We start from the raw sequence: 13,739 nt of genomic DNA, 5'->3' as shown, positions 1-13,739 counted from the left end.
TGAACCAGATAGATATGGACACCTCTTTAGAAATCCTAGCAAGAGGTGGTGGCTGGAAAAACAAGCAATTGCTATACAGTGCATATGTCTGTCATTTTGATAAGGGAGGCCCAGGATGCTATGCGCACTTTAGAGCAAGAGTGATTAACCCTGGGGGGAGGTGTTCAGGGTGGGGAAGAATTAGTTTTAGTCCTAACTAGTCTCAAAATTCTATTCTAGTTTGTTAAAACTAGATTTCCTAGCCTTCTTTGCAGCTGGGGGTTAGCAGTGTGATCCAGTGCTGGCCAGTGATGTTTAAAGAAGTCTGCTTCCTCTTTTTCTTATTTTTTATTGAGTTCATAATAGTTTACATCATCGTGAAGTTTCAGTCGCACGTTATTTCTAGTCCGTCCCCATGTAAGTGCTCCCCTTTACCCCCTGTGCCCCCCCCCCCCAGCCCCTTCCCCTGGTAACCACTGAACTGTTCTCTTTGTCCATGTGTTTGTTTATAGGAAGTCTCCTTGGGGTGTTTCTGGGAAAGTTTCACTTTTCTGATAAAAGTGACAGATAAGGCTAGGGCTGTGCCTCCCTCTTTCTTCCTGCCATGAAAACATCTAAAGTTTACATCTCTGGCACCTATCTTGTTTCCATGAAGTTACACGGATGAGGACAAAAGCCATCAAGCCAAGTAAGGATGGCAGAGCAGAAAGATGGAAAGAGGGGCTGGCCCCGTGGCCAAGTGGTTAAGTTCACGCGCTCCGCTGCAGGCGGGCCAGTGTTTTGTTGGTTTGAATCCTGGGTGCGGACATGGCACTGCTCATCAAACCATGCTGAGGCGGCATCCCACATGCCACAACTAGAAGGACCCACAACGAAGAATATACAACTATGTACCGAAGGGGCTTTGGGGAGAAAAAGGAAAAAAATAAAATCTTTAAAAAAAAAAAAAAAAAAGAAAGATGGAAAGATATAGAAGACCATGGGAGTCCGGCACACTTTATCTCCTTCTTCTGGTTCCTAAGAGGGACTCCTTGCCAATTTTGTATATTCTTGGTGAGTACCTCACCCTGCTGACTGCCCCAGGGTGGGCTTCCGAGCCAGGCTAACCAATCAGAGTACCCTCTTCACCAGCCAAAGTGTTTGGTTCAGGGAGGGGCAGACAGGGTCCTCAGACTCTTCCCTGGAAATGATATGTGGCCATTGTTGGGATTGCTAAAATCAGAGGACACGGGTCTGGGAATACTGGGGGACCATCTTGCCCCATGTGGAGAGGCCCTGAATTAAAAATGAAGCCAAGATAACACAAACTGAGCTGGCAGCTGAGACGAGAGCCCTACTGACATGGTTTGAGTTCTGGAATTCTGTACACTTACCGTTGCCAGTTAGGAGCAAATAAATACTCTCTTTTGCCCCAGAAAATTTAGGTTGGATTTCTATGACATAAAATTGAGAAAGTCTTGACTAATACAAGCGGTCTTCTTGATGTTTTTCTGTTTTGTTTATTCCATGTAAGAGGATTCAGGAATCACAGCATTTGTTTGTTTATTCAAACAAATCAATTCAAACAAATCCACTGTTCAAACTTTTATCAAATCTGCCCCCTGTGCCAGGCAATGCGCTAAGCCTTGAAGCTCTGAAGATGAATAACTCATGGCTTCGACTCCCGGGAAACTCACAAACTAATGGGGACAGATGATCCAGATTGAGAAAGGGCTCCAGGTTTATGGGCTCTTCCTGCTGAGGCCAAGGTGAGAGGAAACTGGCTGTTTTGCTCACTGCCGTGTATACCTGGCACCTGGCACAAGGTAGGTGCTTAATAACTATTTGTTAAATGAATATATGAATGAGAGTAGAATGAAGTATAGAATGAAGTCTGAGAAGTGTAAGACAGAAGGAAGAATGTCATAAGATAAAGAGTGATAGAGGCTAGAGTAACTCAGTGATGCTGAGTTCATATCCTGCCTCTGTCACCTACCAGTTCTCTGGCTGTGGAGAAGTGACATCCACTCTCTGGACCTCCGAGCAGGTTGGATTGTACCAGAAGTGGTTAACCCTGTCTGCATGTCAGAAAAAGCGCCAGGGCTGGCCTCACTCCAGTTCAACTATATCAGATTTTCTGGGAGGGGGACCCTGGCATTGGTGTTTTTCGAAAGCTCTGAGTGACTCTAATGTGCACTCAGGGTGGAAAACCACTGCTCTAGATTGGTTAGAAGCTTCTCGTCGTCAAGTTGAATGACACTTCGCTCTGAGTTTATCAGATCTTGTCTTTAGAGTAGGATTCCAAGGAAGGGAGGAGGGAGATAACAGGAGTCCATTTAAGCTATGATTGTATTTACCATTTCATTTGTTCATTCATTCATTCTTTCTCTCAGCAAATATTAGTTAAGTCCCTACAGAATCCCAGGCATGGCATTAGTCTAGTTGAGGCAGAGAGGGAGGAGCGGGGAGGAGGACTAGAAAAGTAGTCTGGGACTAAGATTTGAAGGGTCTATATGTCACCGACTAGTTACCCCAGAAACTCAAGGCTGGGTTTGGATATTTTAACTGTTTTTCCAAATTGTTCTTGTTCCTTTTGTTATGTTAAGGAGATGCAATCACCAACCACCCGGAACCAGACCCAGACTCACCAGGAGAGCTACGCCTGTGACCTTTGCCTTATTTTTAATGCTAAACTCTCTCCAGGAGGAGCGTAGTCCTCATTACCATAACTGCAGTGTATGTGGAAGCATGTTTTCCAACTGAGCCTGTGCAAGCAAATACCCATCTCTCCCTCTTGTTGTGCTATGTAGGATGCCGCCTCAGCATGGCCTGATGAGCAGTGCCATATCCTTGCCCAGGATCTGAACTGGCAAAACCCTGGGCCACTGAAGCGGAGTCTGTGAACTTAACCACTCGGCCACAGGGCCGGGGACCCCATCTCTCCCTTTTGAATATTCATTCCCCATCTGAAATTAAAGTCCCTGCTTCCTTTTGTTTGGGACGCCATGACTCTGGAAATGATCCCTCGTGGTCTCAAATATACTTTACTTTGTGAGACAACTCCTTCTGGTGGAGAGTCTGACTTAACTCGCCAGGAGGGAACTCGCTTTGGTTTTGGTAACATATATACTGAATACTGAGGGTGCTCGTGTTTGCTAAAAGGATGTAATTCACACTTAGTGTGAAATGCTGGCTCCTCCTTTGCAATCTTTGGCGTATACTATAGACCTCAGGTATTTGGTAACTCTTCTCATAATCAACACCCTGGAAAAAAACAACACCCGCCAGTGTTTATTTTTTCAAAGTCTTAGGAGCCATTCTCCTCTTCCAAGAGAAGCAAATGATGTGTGTTTATAGTGACCTAGGTTTATGACAGCCAGATATCCCCATACAGTTCTCATTTTCGAGGACAGTCCTGATTTAAATATCCTCTTCCATTGTTCCTATGAGTACGTAGGAATTTGTGAGACCATAAATCCTGATGTTTGGTTCTGCAAAATTGATCACCACGTTCAGATGACCTGTAAGCTCTTGTTTCTTTTGTCTCTTTCGAAAACATGCTTCTTGTTTATTGTGTAAGTATGTTATTATGGTGCCAAGCAGGTGGCTAAACTGGGAAGGGATTGTATGGAATGTTACAATGTGGAAGACCTATATGAATCTTTGTTAAAGTTGGTTCCTTTGAGCTGGGCTTAATGGTGCCATATAGTGCCTGCCCTAAGGCTTTTAAGCTGAACTGGTTTGTGTTCCTCATGTCACCCTGGGACCACACATGGGCCAATTCTACTAAGGGGGAGATCCAAAATGGAAAGTCTCTTCCTCCTTTGAACACGACTGGTTCAAACTGCCTGTACCACGCAGGCTGTGTGTAGCCTCTGTGACCAGAAGTTGTAGTGATTGATGCAGACAAGCCTTATCTCCCGTTGGCCTATAGTCCTCTCAAGGGTGAGTACCAATGCTTATTCTCTAAGTATCCCGTCCACATGATAATAGAGAGGCTGGGGAGCACAGTGGGTAAGAACTCCAGCTCTGGAGTCAGACAGACCCAAGAAAAGTCCAGCTCTTCCACTCCTAGCTGTGTGACCTTAGGCAAGCTGTTTAACATTTCTTTGCAGCAGTTTCCTTATCTGTAAAATAGAATTCTGATGTTACTTCTTGGTAGTGCTGTTGTCAGGGTCAGATAAGATGCAGGTGTGAAGTGGGATGGCTGCATGGAAAACGCTTGGTCCATGTCAATTATCATCACAGTGTCCATCTCAGTGCCTTGCTTAATAGGCGCTCAGTAATTAAATAAATTTTCTTGGTGTATTCACGCTTTTTAGTCTTTGTTTCTAAGACTATACTTCTAAAGAGCAGAGACCATTTCTTCCAGATCTTCTATGGACTCTCTCTTCCTGCACAATGCTAGGCATATAAAAGGAGTTTGATACATACATAGTGGAGGCAATGTGGTGGATGGCAGAGTCTAATTTGATTTCTGGTCTTTGCTGTTCCTTTATGGAAATTATTTACTATCTCTGGGTCTCAGTTTCTTTGTCGGTAAAAATGAGGGGTTAGGCATTGGGTACATGGTCTGGAGTATAGGCTGTATGCTTGATCTCAGAATATGATCCACAGGAGACTTTCAGTCAAACATAACAAAACAAACATAAAAATTAGGGGCCAGCCCGGTGGTGCAGCGGTTAAGTGCACATGTTTCGCTTCGCTGGCCTGGTGTTTGCCGGTTCGGATCCCAGGTGCGGACATGGTGCCACTTGACAAGCCATGCTGTGGCAGGCGTCCCACGTATAAAGTAAAGGAAGACGAGCATGGATATTAGCTTAGGGCCAGCCTTCCTCAGCAAAAAGAGGAGGATTGGCAGCAGATGTTAGCTCAGGGCTATTCTTCCTCAAAATAAATAAATAAATAAATAAATAAAAATTAGAAAAACACACAAATGAAACACTTCCTAAATTAGCTGGCGTTTGTGAGCTAGGTGGCCAGCAGGGTCTGACATTACCATTACGTACCTGGATCGGCTGGGTATCACATGCACAAGATGGGAATTGACCTGTTCAAGTCTAATTTCAATAAGAGTCAATGGAAAAGTCACTAAGGCAGGGCTCTATGAAGGAGTGTTGCCAAAGAAAAATAGGTGTGGTGAAAGCTTATGCATCACTTCAAAAATCATGACTTACCACTGTACTCAATAAAAATTAATGTGACCTACATGCCACACAGAATTTTCTGACCCCATGGACCATTACTGAAAACACTGGTGAAGCAGCTGTCTGCCCCCACAGGGAAGAGTGTTTGGTCACTGACGTTGCTTAGAATTGCCAGTGTGTGGTGATAGTAGAAACTTTTAGGTGGCTCTTTTTATTTTTTGAATTGAGGTCATAATGCTTTATAACATTGTGAAATTTCAGTCGTACATTATTGGTCAGTCATCATATAAATGTGCCCCTTTCCCCCTTGAGCCCCCCCACCCCTTTCCTTCTGGGAACCACTAAACTTCTCTGTGTCCCTGTGTTTATATTCCATATATGAGTGAAATTATACGGTGTTTGTCTTTCTCTGTCTGGCTTATTTCACCTAACATAATACCCTCAAGGTCTATCCACGTTGTTGTGAATGGGACGATTTTGTCTTTTTATGACTGAGTGGTATTCCACTGTATATATATATATATATATATATATGCTACATCTTTTTTATCCATTCGTCAGTTGATGAGCGCTTGGGTTGTTTCCACATCTTGGCTATTGCGAATAATGCTGCAATGAAATAGGGGTGCATAAGTCTCTTTGAATTGCTTATTTCAACTTCTTTGGATAAATACCCAGTAGTGGGATAGCTGGGTCATATGGTATTTCCAGTTTTAATTTTTTGAGAACTCTCCATACTGTTTTCCATAGTGGCTGTCCCAGTTTGCATTCAGGTGGGTCTTATTCTTATTTTTAAATTCTCTTTAGGTACTGCCCTTCCTCATTGCATCAGGGGACGGATGCTCCCTGCCCTTTGTTTGCCACGGAATAGAGATATTTGGGTGCCCTTGGACTAGATTTCTTTGGTTTCTTACAGCTTGAACATCTTTTTCATTATTTAGTTCTCAGCACAAATCATTCTCTTTGAAAGTAGCTCTGCCCTCCTGACCTTCACTGTCATTATCCCATGTTTTAAAATCAACTTTACTGAGGTTTAATTAGTGTACAGGAAACTGCATCCATTTAAAGTGTACAATTTAGGGGCCGGCCCAGTGGCACAGTTGTTAAGTTCGCGCATTCAGGTGGCCCGGGGTTTGCTGATTTGGATCCCAGGTGCAGACCTACACACCGCTTGTCAAGCCATGCTGTGGCAGGCGTCCCACATAAAACAGAGGAAGATGGGCACACATGTTAGCTCAGGGCCAGTCTTCCTCAGCAAAAAAAGAGGAGGATTGGCAGCTGATGTTAGCTCAGGGCTAATCTTCCTCAAAAAAAAATAAACTGTACAATTTGGTGAGTCTTGTTACACTTATACATCCATGAAACAACTACCACAATCAAGATATAAAACATTTCCGTCACTCCGAAAGGTTCCTCTGTGCCATCAGTCCATCCTTCTCTCTACCTTCAGCCCTAGGCCACCAATGGATTGTTTTTTGTCAAGACAGATTCATTTGCATCCTCTAGAATGTTATATAAATAGAGTCATCCAGCAGGTAGTATTTTGTGTCTGCCTTCTTTTCACCCAGCGTCATGATTTTGAGATTCTTCCATGTTGTAATGTGTATCAATATTTCATTCCTTGTTATTCCGTTGTATGGATATACTACCGTTTGTGTATTCATTTGCCTGTTGATGAACATTTGGCTTATTTTCAGTTTTTGCCTATTGACATCAGTCTGTTACATTGTCTTCATCGCATTATCTCTATCTGAAATTATTTGTGTATTTGGTTGTTTTTGGCTCCCCCCTGCTCCCCGGCTAAAGCAAGCAGGGCGTTATCTTCTTGTTCTTCACTCTGTCTGCAGTGCTGGACACGTGATAGGAGCTCATGCATTAAATAATTCCAGGAATTTCAGTGTTGGGCTGTACTTGGAACATTCTTGAGTTCAAATACCAGCTATGGCACTCTTAGCTTTGTGACTTTGAGCAAATTTCCTCACCTCTCTGAATTTCAGTTATTTTGTTTGTAAATTGAGCATTATTATACTCTCTCACAGGGGAGTTGTGAAGATAAAGGCAGATTACTAGCAATGGAAAGTCAGTGCTGTCCTAAGTGTCTTGACAGTAATAACTCATTTAATCCTTTATTCAATTAATCAACCCCATGACGAAAGTATTATTGTTATTATTCTACCCATTTCGAGGATGAGAAAATTGAGGCACGGAATTAGTAGTGACAGAGCTTCACCTGAACCCAGGCCGTCTGGCTTGTGAGACTCTTCTCCCCATCACTCTGCTATTCTGTTCTCTCTCTTATTACATGAGATACTATGTGAAGTGCCCAGCACAGTACCTGACACATACTAGCTTCATAATAAATATGAGTTTCCTTTTTCGCTACGTGTAAAGTCTCAGAGCAAGATGCCAAACACCCCACCATTTACCTATAATTTCAGGACCATATGTGCAAAGTTGCAGCAGGTAAAATTCAATAGATCTTTGTAGACTGGGATATTCTGCATTATTTTCATCTCTGGACATTTCAGTTTCTTGGTTTGAGACATGATTTTAAGTCCTGGCAAGGATGATAGTTTGTCGAGCAAATCAGTGTGACTACATATTTTTCTAGTAAAATGATTGTGAACCCTTGTTCATACTTGTGGCCCAGAAGAGACTCTTGATCCCCTTTTAAGGCGACCTGGGGGCTGGGCTGAGAATGGGGTCTGATCCTGAGGGTGTCCAGATTAGCCTTCTAAGCAACTCACAAACAGCCACAGGGATCAATCAATGTCAAATGATCAGTGTAGGGCAGGTGCCAACCCTCAGGGATGGGACAGCTATTTTCTGATTTGGACCATAAAGCACTCTGCTAAAAAAAACCGCTTAGGAATATTCTTCGAGCCACAGGCTATGAACTGTTTATAGCCTGTTATCTGAGTGGCCGATCTGGAATAGGCCCTTAGATTCAGGCAGAGGCTGGGGGGAGGACAAACTGGCTGATGCTGCTTCCAGTAGCAGAGGTCTGCCTTGGTGGAACATTAACCCGATAGAGGCAGGTGCAGGACAGGTGTCTCAGCCACAGGCCCGCTCCTGATCTTGGGGGACGTATACAAGCCACACACACCCAGGCTTCTATGAGGCCTGATGGGGGAAGATAGCGAAAGAGTCACTCTTTCTGCCCTCCGGCAGCTTCCAGTCTTAAGGATACACAGAAGCTAACAAGACAACTGCCTTGTGGTAGGATAACATGTGAGTGAGTCCTAAGCACAGAGCATGGCATCCTCCAGGGCAGAGAGGATGGGAAAGGGGGTGACATGGGCACCAGAGGTAGTTTCTTGGAGTAAGTCTTGATTTTGACTGATCTGTCCCAGGGCTGGCTTCATGGGTGTATGACCCACGCTCAAAGGGCCTCCTACTCGTGGGTTATTGCTGTGCTGTTGCCATCTTGAAATTCTTAATAATTTCCAAATAAGGGGCCCTACATTTTCATTTTGTCCTGGCTCCCTCAAATTAGGTCCTGATCATCCCTATCAGGTTATTATTTTATTGTTTATTAATTTTTCATTGTTTATTCATTTTTTCTCTCATTTATTATTTATCTTCTCAAACATTTATTATTTTTCCTCTCAAATAGACTTCTCCTATTTTAATTCTTTATCTCACCTAAAAACAGCAGCTTCGTCCCAGTCCTCTGGACTTAAAATCTCCCGCCAGCTGTCACTCTTGCCTCTCCAGGCACAAATGATTGCAAGACCCAAGGAGCATCCCTTTAAACACTTCGCATCCTCCTGCTTCTCACCATTTCCAGAGCCACACACCTAGTTCAGGCCTATCTTGTCTTTTGTCTAGAGTCTGTAGACCCTTGCTGGTCTGGGGGCCATCAGCATCAGCAGAACCTGAGAGCTTGTTGAAAGTGTAAAACCTTGGGTCCCACCCTAGACCTACATTTTGACAAAGGACTTAGGTAATTCCTAAGCACTTTAAACTTTGAGAAGTCCAGTCAGTGGTCTCTGACTATATATTAGAATCACCTGGGGAGATATAAAAACTACTAATGATTGGGTCCTATCCTCAGAGATTTTCATTTAATTAGTTAACAGCAGTATTAAAAAAAAAATCTGATTATTTTAATCAAGATAATAGGTAATCGACATAACTGAGTTCTGAAGTGGATCATTTCAATCAAAATTATTTAGTATTGCTTTCTACATAAACTGAAATCAACATATCCCGCCCTTTAATTTTTTTTTTTTTGAGGAAGATTAGCCCTGAGCTAACATCTGCTGCCAATCCTCCTTTTTTTGCTGAGGAAGACTGGCCCTGAGCTCACATCCGTGCCCATCTTCCTCCACTTTATATGTGGGACGCCTACCACAGCATGGCTTGCCAAGCGGTGCCATGTCTGCATCCGGGATCTGAACCAGGAAACCCCGGGCAGCTGAAGTGGGACGTGGCGCACTTAACTGCTGAGCCACCAGGCCAGCCCTATCCTGCCCTTTAATACGACTGCTATTTAATGCAATTATCATCTAGATCAAAGATATATAACACAATTACATGAACTCATATGGAATTTCTCTGAAAATAAAGACATTTGCATATGACATTGATATATAATTTTGGGGGGAATCAAATGTCTTAAGGAGCCCCTAAAAAGGGTTGCCACTTTGTCTGAGATCTACTTCATATCTGGATTTCCTATGAAAATAGATGTCACGCTGAGTTATTTGAGATACATGTATATACCACCCCTCACACATGTAATCATTTTTAATAGATTCAAGTATTTTTATATAGATTCAAGTACAATTTTTAATAGATTCAAGTACCACAAACTGTTCAAAATCAGTATATCATTCCATTTTTCATCTAATTCAAAAATGTTTGCTGCAGTAAATCACAAACTTAAGCTGTAAGCGTCAGTATTGTCTTTTAAAGCCCCTCTTTCCCCCTTGTTTTGGTTATCTCTTGTTGCATAACAAATTACCCCAACACTTAGTAGTTTAAAACAACACGCATTTCTTATTTCTCAGTTTCTGTGCTCAGGAATCCAGACACAGCTCAGCTGGATCCTCTGCTTCAGGGTCTCTCACAAACTTGCAATCAAGGTGTTGGCCCAGGGGGTCTCAGAAGGCTGCAATCAGGGTCCAACCGGAGCAGGATCCACCTCCAAGCTCACTCAGTGGTTGTTGGACTCAGTTCCTCACAGGCTCCTGGACTGAGGGTCTCAGTGCCTTGTTGGCTGAGAGCTGGAGGTCAGCTTCAGTTCTTCACCACTTGGGCCCCCTCAAGGGGCCCCTCAAGCTTCCCAACATGGAAGCTTGCTTCATTAAAGGGAGCGAGAGAGGGAATCTGCTAGCCACATGGAAGTCACCATCTTTTATAACCCAATTCGTGGAAATGACATCCCATTTCTTTGCCATATTTTATTCATTGAGAAACAAGCCACTAGGTCTGGCTCACACTCAAAGGGAGGGAACTACACAAGCGCATTCCTACTAGGAGGTGGGGATCATTGGGGGTTATCTTGGAAGTCTGCCTGCCCAGGTGATTCTGATGTGTACCAGGCTTGAGGACCGTTGTTCTGGAACAGGAGGTAAAGAAGCCCATCCCTTATCTCAACTCAAATTAAATAGTAACAGATGCCTGGAGTGGTGAAAGGGATTACCAGGCTAATCTGGGCTCTGTTGGGAACAGTGTGGTAGCTGAATAGTAACATCTGCCAAAGTCAAGGGATGTGACAAATGTGGGATATGCCATCCCTAGTCTGGACTCTGCGGAACCCAATTATAGACTTTTGGAGTAGTCTAATAACGCTCTCCAGTCTCCCGCAGTCCTCCAGCAACAATAATTTTTTTCAAACTTGTTGGCAGTGTCAATTGTTCTAAGCCCATATATGTATGTATGTATGTATGTCCTTCCTCAAATAATACTATAAATAATAGCTAATACCTTTAGAGGGCTTACTAAATTCCAGGCACTGTTCTAAGTGCTTAAAATTTATTGTCATTTAACCTCACAATAATCCTATGAGGTAAGTTACTATTAACATCCCTGTTTCCAATGAGGAAATTGAAGCAGAGAAAGGCTAAGTAACTTGCCTGGGCCCCACAACTGTAAGTGATGGAACTGAAATTCAAACTTAGCTGGGCTGGCCCCAGAGTCCCAGCTCTTAAACCACCAATTCAATGTAAAAAATCTTCAATATCTGCACATTTCCATTTATGTTTGTCACAACATTGCCATTTATAATAGTAAATTTGGGACAACATACCTGTCCAACAGTAGGGAAATGATGAAGTAATTTATGATACGTCTTTATGATGATCTATTATATTCATTAAAAGGGATGCTTTTCAAAGAATTTTAAAGACATGGGAAAATGCACAAAATGTTATTAAGAGAAAAATAATCATATATATCATTTAACCACAATTATGAAAATACATCTGTATATGAATAGAAAAAATGAAAATACATCAGTATCGTTCTGTGGATTGTGTAATTATGGGTTATTTAAAAAAATGAATGTAATTTATATATATTAGAATCTTTAGCTTTTGTGTCCAGTTTAACAAATTTTGGTAAATGTATACACCTGTGTAACTGCCACCCAAAATGATAGAACATTTCTCTCATCTGAGAAAGTTACTTTATGCCTCTTTTCAGTTAATCTTCCTTCTGCCCTTCTCCTCTGCCAGTCCTACACCACCGCTGTTCTTATTCTTATCATTGTAGATTAGTTTTAATGACATGGAAAAATGGCCCACTGTTTTAGACTCTCACAAAGCTGCAGTCAAGATCAACTGGGGCAATCTGTCTGTTTTTGAATTTCATATAAATGGAATCATATTCTTTTGTGTTTGCCTTCTTTCACTCAACATCACATTTTAGAGATTCATTATTATGTTGCCTGTTTCTTTCTTTTTATTGCTGAATAGTATTGCATTGTAGAAATATTCTATGATTCTTCATACATTTTCTTACTGATGGACATTTGGATATTTTGTAGATTTTGACTATTCTGAATAAAGCTGCTATGGATATTCAGGTTTTGTCTTTATGTGATTACAGGTTTTCACTTCTCTTGGGTATATACCAAAGAGTGGAATTGCCCAGTCATAGAGCAGATGTATTTTGAACTTTATGAGAAAAGAAAAGGACAGTTTTCCGAAGTGATTGTAACATTTTACACTTCCACCAGCAATGTAGGAAAGTTCCAGTTGCTTCTCCATGCTTGCCAACATTTGGTCAAGTCAAATTTTTAGCCAGTGTTGTGGGTGTGAAGTAGTATCTTATTGTGTTTATTTGGGGTGGGGGAATACCCTCTTTAGCCTGGTTTCAAGTTCAACTAATAGATAATTTCAAATACCATCCCAGACTCCTCTGATTACCCCTCCAAGTGTCACGTGTTCCATTAGAACTGGATTTTTCTTGCGCCCTGAACCACCGTGATTTCCTGCCTCTGTAATGGCTGCAAGATTGAAGGTGATAATTTAGGAGTGGTGAAGGAGGAGAGAAGGAGGGAAATGTGGAAGGGGAAACAGAGACAGGCATATACAAAAACACAGAGGCAAAGAGGCAGAGAGATGGAATTAGAAAAAGACAAGAAAAATAGAGAGATAGCAAAGGAAGGGAGGTAGGCACAAGATAAAGGAAGACAGGGACAATGAGAAAGGAAAAGTGATAAAGAAAGAGAGCAAGAAGGAGTATGTGTCTGGAGAGAGGTCATAAATAAAGTGATGTGGGGACAAGGAAGGGAAGGAGGGGATGAAAGCAAGGGAGAGAAGCCAAATCCTTCCATGCCACCCATCCAGCAGGCAGTCCTGGAATGCCCAGGACTGGAGGGAGATGCATTTGCCAGTGAGATTTGTTTCTGCTCCTGGTGGGCTGATGCCCAAGGAGCAGAGCAGAGTTGTGCTGAGAGAATCCCTCATTAATATCAGAGGCCACCGCCAGCCCTAATAGCCCCTGAGACTTGTGGGCTGCAAAGGGATTGGAGAGCTAACATGTTGGTTGGGCAGATGCCAGACTGCACTCACAGAGATGGCACCTCCCTGGGCCACCCTGGAGTGTGATGCCAGGTCAGGGACTAGAGACTGCTGAGTCATCTGGAGGGCAAGGAGTAGTTCCCTTGGGGTAATGGAGAAATGACGAGCACAGTTCCCTCTCCTGGACCTGACCAGGGTGACAAGCAGCCCCTGTGGGTATAGTGAATGGTCAGAGAGAAGCTAGCTCCTGGCAGCTGTGTAATTTGAGAAGTGGGCAGTCCTTTGGGTTCGTTTGATCAGTCAACAGACACTGAACCTTGCGTGGATCCCACCTGTCCTCAAAAAGCTCACAGTCTAGTCAGTAGGAGGAGACAGTGAACTAAATTACTAATAAGACTGAAATATGTCCTATAAGAGATAAATATTGTAGCTCCTTTCCAATGTCAGGGGCTCCATAAAGATTTATTAAATAAATGCATGAATGAATGTTTAACCCACGTATCTAGTAGCGCAGAAGAAGAAGGGTTGTTTATGAACTAATTCTTTGCACAGGATTGGACACACGGTAGACGCCCAATTCAGTTTTATTAAATGAATGGCTGGTTACATTTCACTGCAGAGAAAACACAATGCTTACCAGGGAAACAGAACTCTAAGCTGC

Source organism: Equus caballus, chromosome 7, assembly GCF_041296265.1.
Source record: "Equus caballus isolate H_3958 breed thoroughbred chromosome 7, TB-T2T, whole genome shotgun sequence".
Lineage (NCBI taxonomy): Eukaryota > Metazoa > Chordata > Mammalia > Perissodactyla > Equidae > Equus > Equus caballus.
This window is presented reverse-complemented; position numbering follows the sequence as displayed.